Source organism: Chenopodium album, chromosome 3 (genome assembly GCF_948465745.1).
Source record: "Chenopodium album chromosome 3, dcCheAlbu1.1, whole genome shotgun sequence".
Taxonomy (NCBI): Eukaryota; Viridiplantae; Streptophyta; class Magnoliopsida; order Caryophyllales; family Amaranthaceae; genus Chenopodium; species Chenopodium album.
In genome coordinates this window covers 21,852,185-21,860,323 of record NC_137836.1, presented here as the reverse complement: position 1 = coordinate 21,860,323, position 8,139 = coordinate 21,852,185, and the positions used below count along the sequence as shown (strand labels likewise).

The window sequence follows — 8,139 nt, the reverse complement described above, 5'->3', positions numbered from 1 at the left end:
CAATCCTGGGTACCGGAATCATCCATATCTTTCCTACCGGAGTACCAATGTTTAAAATCCACCACCTCCACAAGAATCACAGGCGCCACAACAAACTCAGCAAAAATATTACCACCCCAATGCTGGCAAAAAGAACCAACCACAACAACCCTCCTCATCTTCTGACCCTGCTTTAGCAGAAATTAGAGCAATGTTGGCTAGTATGTAGAAACACATGGAGAGTAGAGATGCCCAAATTGATTCAATCATAGCATATAATAAAATTGTTGATAATCAAATTGCGCAGATTTCTACTACTCTGCAAGCTCGTCAACAGGGAACCCTGCCAGCACAAACAACCAGGCCTACGGATCAAGCTTATGCAATTACTTTAAGGAGTGGTTCACACTATGAAGGCCCCCCTATGCCCAGAGATGATGAACCTGTTTTAATGAATAATGCTAATATTGATTCCCTTAAACCTGACAATGTAGCTAATAGCCCTGCAGGGCTAAAGTGTAGTACTAATATTTCTGATAATACATTGCAGGGTACGACTCCAGGGAAGGTAGCAGCTCCAGATAACTCCAGAGCCAGTTATCAAACTTTCATTCCCCAATCGTCACTTGAAAACAAATTTGGATAAGCAGTTTGGTAAGTTTCTTGAGATGGTTAAAGATTTGCAGGTAACAGTTCCCTTCATTGAATTAATTACACAAATTCCTGCATATGCAAAATTCATGACGGAAATATTGACTAGAAAAAGGTCTATTAGTGAGGCAAAGACAGTAGCTTTCACTGCAGAATGTAGTGCCGTACTTCAAAAAAAATCTCCACCTAAACAGAAAGATCCGGGTAGTTTTTCTATCCCTTGTCATATTGGCAACCTAATGATTGATTATGCATTATGTGATTTGGGTGCTAGCGTTAGTGTTATGCTATTGTCAATGTGTTCCAAGCTAAATATGGTTAAATTAAAAGCTACTAATATTACTCTACAAATGGCCGACCGTTCTTTTAAATACCCCTTAGGTGTTTTAGAGGATGTTCCTGTTAGAGTTGGTAAATTTTATATACCTGTTGATTTTGTTGTTCTTGATATGGCTGAGGATATGCAAACCCCAATTATTTTAGGTAGACCATTCCTTAATACTGCAGGAGCAATTATAGATGTGAAATGTGGCAAATTGACACTATAAGTAGGGGAAGTGTTTTAGTGTTAATGTGGTTCATAATTATTCTAACAAGCCCCAAGCTCTTGTAAAAGATCCCTTGGAGGCGGTATCTTGTGTTGCATCTTCTACAGATGAAATAGACAAATGGCATAAGGAAGTTGATGCAATAGAAAGAGCCATCTACACTGTCGGTCTTGGTTTTGAAGATGAGAAGATGGAAATAAACAAGAAACCTATGGAAATTGAGCCTACAGTAAGTGTTCCGCCAAATCGAGTTGCAATTGCTCAATCTAGTGATTATTCAAAGCAACCATCGGTCGAAAATGGGTCTCTAGTGTGTAGTATTAAAGAACCCCCAGTCCAAGTCAAGGAGGATCCACCAGATAAGGTGAATTGGCGTCCCACAGGGTATGTCAGGAAGCTGCGTCGTGGTATAAACACCGCTCGACCGGGTAAGAAGGTCATGCGGGACCTTGATAAACCAGCGCTTTGCGGGAGGCAACCCGTATTTTCTTGTGTTTTTTAGACTAGGGTTTCTCTCTTTTTATTGTGAGAGGAGAGAGGAGGAAGTTTAATGAGTTTATTGAGTTTTTTTACAAGTTTAAGGAAAAGAGTTGGTTAAATTTTGAAGAAAAGAGAAAAAATACCCCCGTAGTAAAGTTGTCTCGGGCCCGACCGGGCGAAGTACCGCCCGATCAGGCGCGAGACAAAGGGTTTGAATTCATGAATTTTCGCCCGACCGGGCAAAGGGCGCCTGACCAGGCGCGAGAATTGACGAAATACGGAGATTTTGATAGCCCGATTGGGCGAAGGGCGCTCGACCGAGTCCGAAAGTTGAAGAAAAATCGAACGAATTTTTGCCTGACCGGGCGCGAGAGGAGTTCAATTTCGAGTATCAGATCGCCCGACCGGGCGCGAAAACACCTTACCTTTGATTTTATTCTTCTTATTTCTTTATTTTCTCATTTCTTTCTCTTTCCAACATTTTTTTCTCTCTCTAAAACCTTAAACTCTCTAACTTCTCTCTAAGATCTCTTCTTCATTTCTCATCAAAATTCAACACTTTTTACATATTTGTAACCCTCTCTTCATCCTCTACATTCCCATACCAAAATCCCCAAATTCTAATTAGAAAAAAATCTTACCCATTTTTGAAATATGGCATCAAAGAGGTCGAGGTCAATTCTAGGGAGGAGTTCTAGCTCAAGTCAACAATACGATCCGGAATTGCAACTTCTACAATGGCCGACCAAAAGAATTGTTATCCCAGAGCAAAGAGAACGGCTAGAGCAACTCTACGGTCGTGAGGTAATTCCTTCACAGTGGTTACACCGCCCCACTCTTGAATCATATGGTTTGTTTGATTATGTGAAATGTTTTTTGAACGATATAGGGATGAGAAAATTTGTATATATGCATTACCCTACTTATCGTGAATTAACATGTGAATTCTTGTCTTCTTTGTCTGTTGCAAATAACAACAATGGTCTGAAATTAATGTTTAGGTTAAATAATAGACATATTGTTTTAACCTTTGTTGATTTTTGTAAGATTTTTGATTTAAATCCTGAATTACCTAACCAATGGCATGAGAATTATAAAATGGAAGATATCTATCATGTTCTAACTGGTTTACCGGGGCCTAACGCCCAACATGCTACTGTTAGACCCATCCATCACCCTGTACCTAAAATCTGGCAAAGATTTGTAGGTGTTTGTTTTTTGGGTAGGAATGAGCCACACAATGCCCAAACCAATGAATTAGTCGTAATTGGACACTATGTATTTGGGTACGGTAAGCTTAACATTGCTAGATACATCATCTTCCACCTCAGTAGACATGCCTCGGCTAGTGACCATGCTAGTACCCCAATTCGTCTAGGAGGCCTCATCACTAGGATAGCAGTTAAGAAGGCCGGGTTTGTAGAGAGTGGACCTCACGGTCTCACTAACTGTGGACCAGATACCTACATGACTGCTAGGTACTTAGAGGACTTGGGTTAGGTATGATTGGATAGCCAGAGAGTCCCTAATTGGTGCATTAGGACAGGGTCGGAGCAACCATTACCTATTTTTCCCCTGCCCAATCCCGAGTTGACCGCTTTTCCCCCTGGGCAAGAGTCTTACACGTATGACCTATTAGTTGCCCACGCTAGTGGGCAAGCACCACAAGTTCCACCACCCCAGCCTGAGCCTGAGGTAGTGCTTTCACCACCTCGCATGTCTCATGCAGCACCACCTCCTCCCCATAGCGACTCTAAGACAGTTTGGGATCTTCAGAGTATAGGTCAGGCTATAGGACGTATAGAGCATTCACATGGCGACCTTAGGAGGATGGTAGGCTTCCTTGACCAGCGGTTAGGGTACCTTGAGAGGAACCAGGGTAGAGCCCTATATGCTATGTATGATGATTATGCTCGTCGGGGCAATATTCCCGACAATGCTATTTACCCTGATTGGTTTCAGCCCCCACCCTAGGGATACGATAGAGATCCCACCACCCGTGGTATTTATACTGACTATTCATCTTTCTACGGGTACGGCCTAGACATACCTTTTGGGGGACCGGCTGGGGGGTTTTCAGCCTAACTATTTTGGTGGTAGCTCTTCTAGTGCAGGTGGTAGCGGTGGCGGATTCGATTACATGGATGAGGATGATGAGGATTAGCCAACTGGGCTAGTTCCCGAGTCAATGAGGACATTGTCTGATTCTGGCTTGGGGCAAATTTTGGAATTGGTATCTTTCTTTTTCTCTTTTATTTTGTTTTTGGTGTGTTTTATTAGATTAGATTTATTTCTTTCTAGGATAGTTTTATTGCTGTCTTATTTGAAAAATACAAAAAATTGAAAAATAAAAAAATCCAAAAATATGTTCCAATGAATTGTAAATTATATGCTTCACTATGCCCCATACTTGAAAAATATTGTTTGATTCTTGGTATATGATAATAAGCATTGTGGATTTGTTGATCATGATTTGAAGTTTGATTGCTTAGATGCTCTTACATGCGTCAATTTTGCCCAACTGCTTGTGAATATAGTGCTTGACTAGTTGATTTGGTTAGTAATTATGTGATAGTTCCTGGTATGTCAATGAATTTGAATATTGGTTTGCATCTATGAGTAATGTTTGTATGGCTCAATATTATGCACATTGTGGAGGACGAAGGCATTTGTTCTTTTAGGTATCCTTCAGATGATTTTAGATACATTTGTTCCCTTCTTTCTACCCATGTTGTTGCCTTCACTTTTTGTTGTTTATTAGCCACATTACAAGCCTATTTTGCCCCATTGGTTACTAGTCCAAAGCTTGGCTTAGGGGAGCTATTAGTGAGTGAGGTGAGGGAGTTTGTAGTGTGCTTATTATTTGCACAATTTTGGTGGATTTTGTGAAGTTATTATGTTCTTGTTCATAGTTTATTTTTGATGAGTTTGAAAGTTGAATTTTCTTGAAAAAAATAATGATGATATGAAAAAAAAATAAGTGAACTTCAATGAAAAAAGTTCAAGTGTTCTAAGTGAAGGTTGATTAAAAAAAAGACAGAAAAAAAAATTGAGTTTCAATGAAAAAATCAAGTTTGAAGAGTTAAAGTTTGTTATTCGCTCAAGTGTTACTTTATTATATCTTTATGAGTGAAATTTGTAAGTGTTAGGATTGTTGTTTATGTTTGGAGTTGTATTTGGTGAACTTTTGTTGGAGTTGAGTATGTTGGAGATGATTGGTCATCATTTATTTTTTACCTTGGTTTTATTAGGATTTGCTCCCTTAAGCATTGCTTTTCTCTCACATTTTCCCAAATATTTCCTACCCTTTACCCTAGCTTACATTACAAGCTTTAAAGACCTTCCGACCTTTGTGCATAGAGTTGTATGGATGTGAAAGTGTTGTTTATCAATGCAAGTTATGATTTGACATATTTCGAGTCGACTAGTAGGTTGAGTGCTTGTCTTTTTAAACACACGAGAGTTGTGAGTTTGGGAGGGCATTGTTCACATTAAAGGGGTTGGTTCGAGAGTGATCGAGTACATCTTTTACTTGCCACATAAATGAGATTTGAGTGTGTAAGCACTAGTCTTGAATTCTATATGCTCTTGTGGTTTGCTCTATTTGACAATTGTTAGGGAGGAAGAATAATTTGATGGATGAGATTGGTTGATGTTGAAACATGTTTATTAGATTTGCCTTGAATTGTTTGTGCTTGATTTTTAATTTTTGGGGTGAGGCATGTATTTATTTATTCATTGATGAGATCTTTGCTTAGGGACAAGCAAAGGTTTGGCTTGGAGGAGTTTGATATGTCCATTTTATATAGTGTTTTACCCCCGTCCCTTGGTCATGATTAGTAGTGTTTTTAGCTCTTTATGAGCCACTTTTATTACTAATTGATGTTTTCTAGTGTTTTCGTAGATTTGGCTAACTTGTGTAGGGATTTGCACTTTTGGAGCATTTTCCCGAGATATTATGGAGTATCTACGAGTAGTAGAGAAGCACGACAAGTTTTTATAGCCCAGGGCCGGTTAGAGTCATCAAACCGGTCATCAAACCGGTGATAAAGGGCTTTGCATTTGAGATTTCGAGGCATTTGGACCAAGTATTCAAGACCCGAAGAGGAAATCCGGATTGGGTCGAAGAATCGGAGCCCAATCGAAGTCCAAAACGTGCCCAAGTGCTCGGGCCCGGCCATGTATGCTCCTGCCCGAAGGCGCGCCCGGCCGGGCGGAGAAAACTATGTTCGCGCCAGGCCAGGCGCGAGAGAAGCTACTACTGAAGAAAAGGCGGGCCCGATCGGGCGGCCCTTCGCCTGATCGGGCGCGTGGTTTATTAAGAGTTTAAATCCGGCGATTTGTTTTTGTTTTAATTAGGAGTATTTGTTTTAGATATAAATACAATTTTAATGCTTTTTCTTAGCACTTCTTCTCTAAAACTTTCTGTCTCTACTTAGCTTTAGATTAGTTTCTCTCTCTACAACTTTGTTCTTAACTCAACTCCTTAATTCTGATTATTTTGGTAACGATTTCTTCTACTTTAATCTCATTTATTTTACTTTAATTCTTTCATCATATTTCCTTTAATTGTTTTGTTTAGTTCATATTTAATTATGTGTGAGTATTTTTCTTTTTAGGGTTTGTGGGGATCCATAAATAATATGAAGGGGTAATTTATTGTTGTTGATTATCAATGCTAGATTAATTTCCTATTGATTGATTTAATGCTTTATGACTAGATTAGGCCTGATCTTGTATGCATGAGTTTGACAATATTGATTCGAGATTCGAGATATGAGAATTGATGTTTAGGTCTAGTTTCAATAGGTATAAATGGTTAAGTCGAGATTCGAGAAATGAGATTTAATACCGGTAAATTAATTTTGTGGTTGTAATACGTAGAGAAATCCCTTTATGATCTGATTAATTGATGCATTGATGATTGATTATTATGTTTTACCCTGGAATGTTATTTATTGGTGAAACTATTCCCTAGGTCTTTTATTCATTGATTTTCTCTATTCTTATTCTTCTCTACTTTTACTCTCCGTAGTTTAGTTTCTTTTCACCATAATATTATTTTTTTTTGATTAATAATTTATATTGCTTTAATTAATTAGGAATAGAAAGACCAGTTTCCCTGAGGATTCGACCCTACTTCCCTATCTGCATTAGTTAGAGGATTTAGGTATTACTTTTGATTGGGTGATACGACTTTAACCTGTCAAAATTTGGCGCCGTTGCCGGGGAAACAGTTTTATTTTTATTTCTGATTGTTTTCTGTAGTCTAGGTTATTTCTTCTTGTCTCAGAGAACGTTGGTTCTATGAGGCAAGTCTCATATTTGCTTTTAGTTCTTTGTTTATGCCCAGGTGTTCCACATCAGGCTATATCCCATTCGATCTTGAGATTGAACGATCTTTCCATAGACAATAGAATTTTTACACGTAAATCCTGGTGGGTTCTGGTGATAATAATAATCGCCGAGACCCTCCAACTGATTCTAGCGATTCAGAGATACCTTCATATCTAGAATCAGAGATGGTGGTACCTAAGAAGCTCAGTGATTATTCACAGCCAAAGCTTACAGATTTTCCACACCTTACTCCTGCTCCGGCTCTTGATGGGGTACAATTCGAGATTAAACCCTGATTTATCACGATGATAGAAAGGAATCAACTCAGTGGAGCTAAGGGTGAAGACCCAAATCTTCATATTGCAGATTATTGTCAGTATTGTAATACCATCAGGCAAGCCGGGGTCACACAAGACCAAATCAGGGAGATTCTCTTTCCTTTCTCTTTATGTGGAAAAGCCAAATTATGGTATAATGGATTGAATAGAACTGCACTTGGTATAACTGACTGGGAGACTCTTGTTTTAAATTTTTATAATAAATATTATCCTGCAAAGAGAACAGTTGTACTAAGGAGTGTTATTCAGAACTTTGCCCAAGAGGCCGATGAAACTCTATATGAGGCTTGGGAGAGGTTCAAGGATATACAGAGAGAATGCCCCCACCATAATCTGGTACAATGGCAGTTGATCCAAGCCTTTTAAAATGGGATTGGAAATTCATCTAGAAAAATATTGGATTCTGCAGCTAGTGTGAGGTTTATGAACCTTAATGTTGATGATGCAGGTCAAGTTATTGAAGATATGGCAATTCATAATTTCCAATATGGGAATCCCAAAGGCTTTGCTAACAAAGGGAAACATAGTGTCGACTCTGTATCCTTTTTACAAGCTTAATTAACCTTTATTTGCCAAAAATTAGATAATCTTAATACTGCAAATGTTTCTGCAATTAATAATAATGCTAATGAGGCTTTCTGTGAAAATTGTGGAATTGTAGGTCATTGGGAGCAAGTTTGCATGAGTTCCGTGGAGCAAGTCAATGCCTTTCAAGCTTACAGGCAGAATGACCCATACTCCAACACCTACAATCCTGGGTACCGGAATCATCCATATCTTTCCTACCGGAGTACCAATGTTCAAAA

At 38.9% G+C, this 8,139-nt stretch overlaps 1 non-coding gene across 1 annotated transcript; it reads right to left on the bottom strand.

The window, feature by feature from the left end:
• Positions 1-7,561: 7,561 nt before the first annotated feature.
• On the bottom strand, positions 7,562-7,668 carry LOC145625742 (small nucleolar RNA R71). Its single transcript, XR_014110648.1, has one exon. It is a non-coding gene; the product is annotated as a small nucleolar RNA R71 (small nucleolar RNA).
• Between the last annotated feature and the right edge of the window lie 471 nt (positions 7,669-8,139).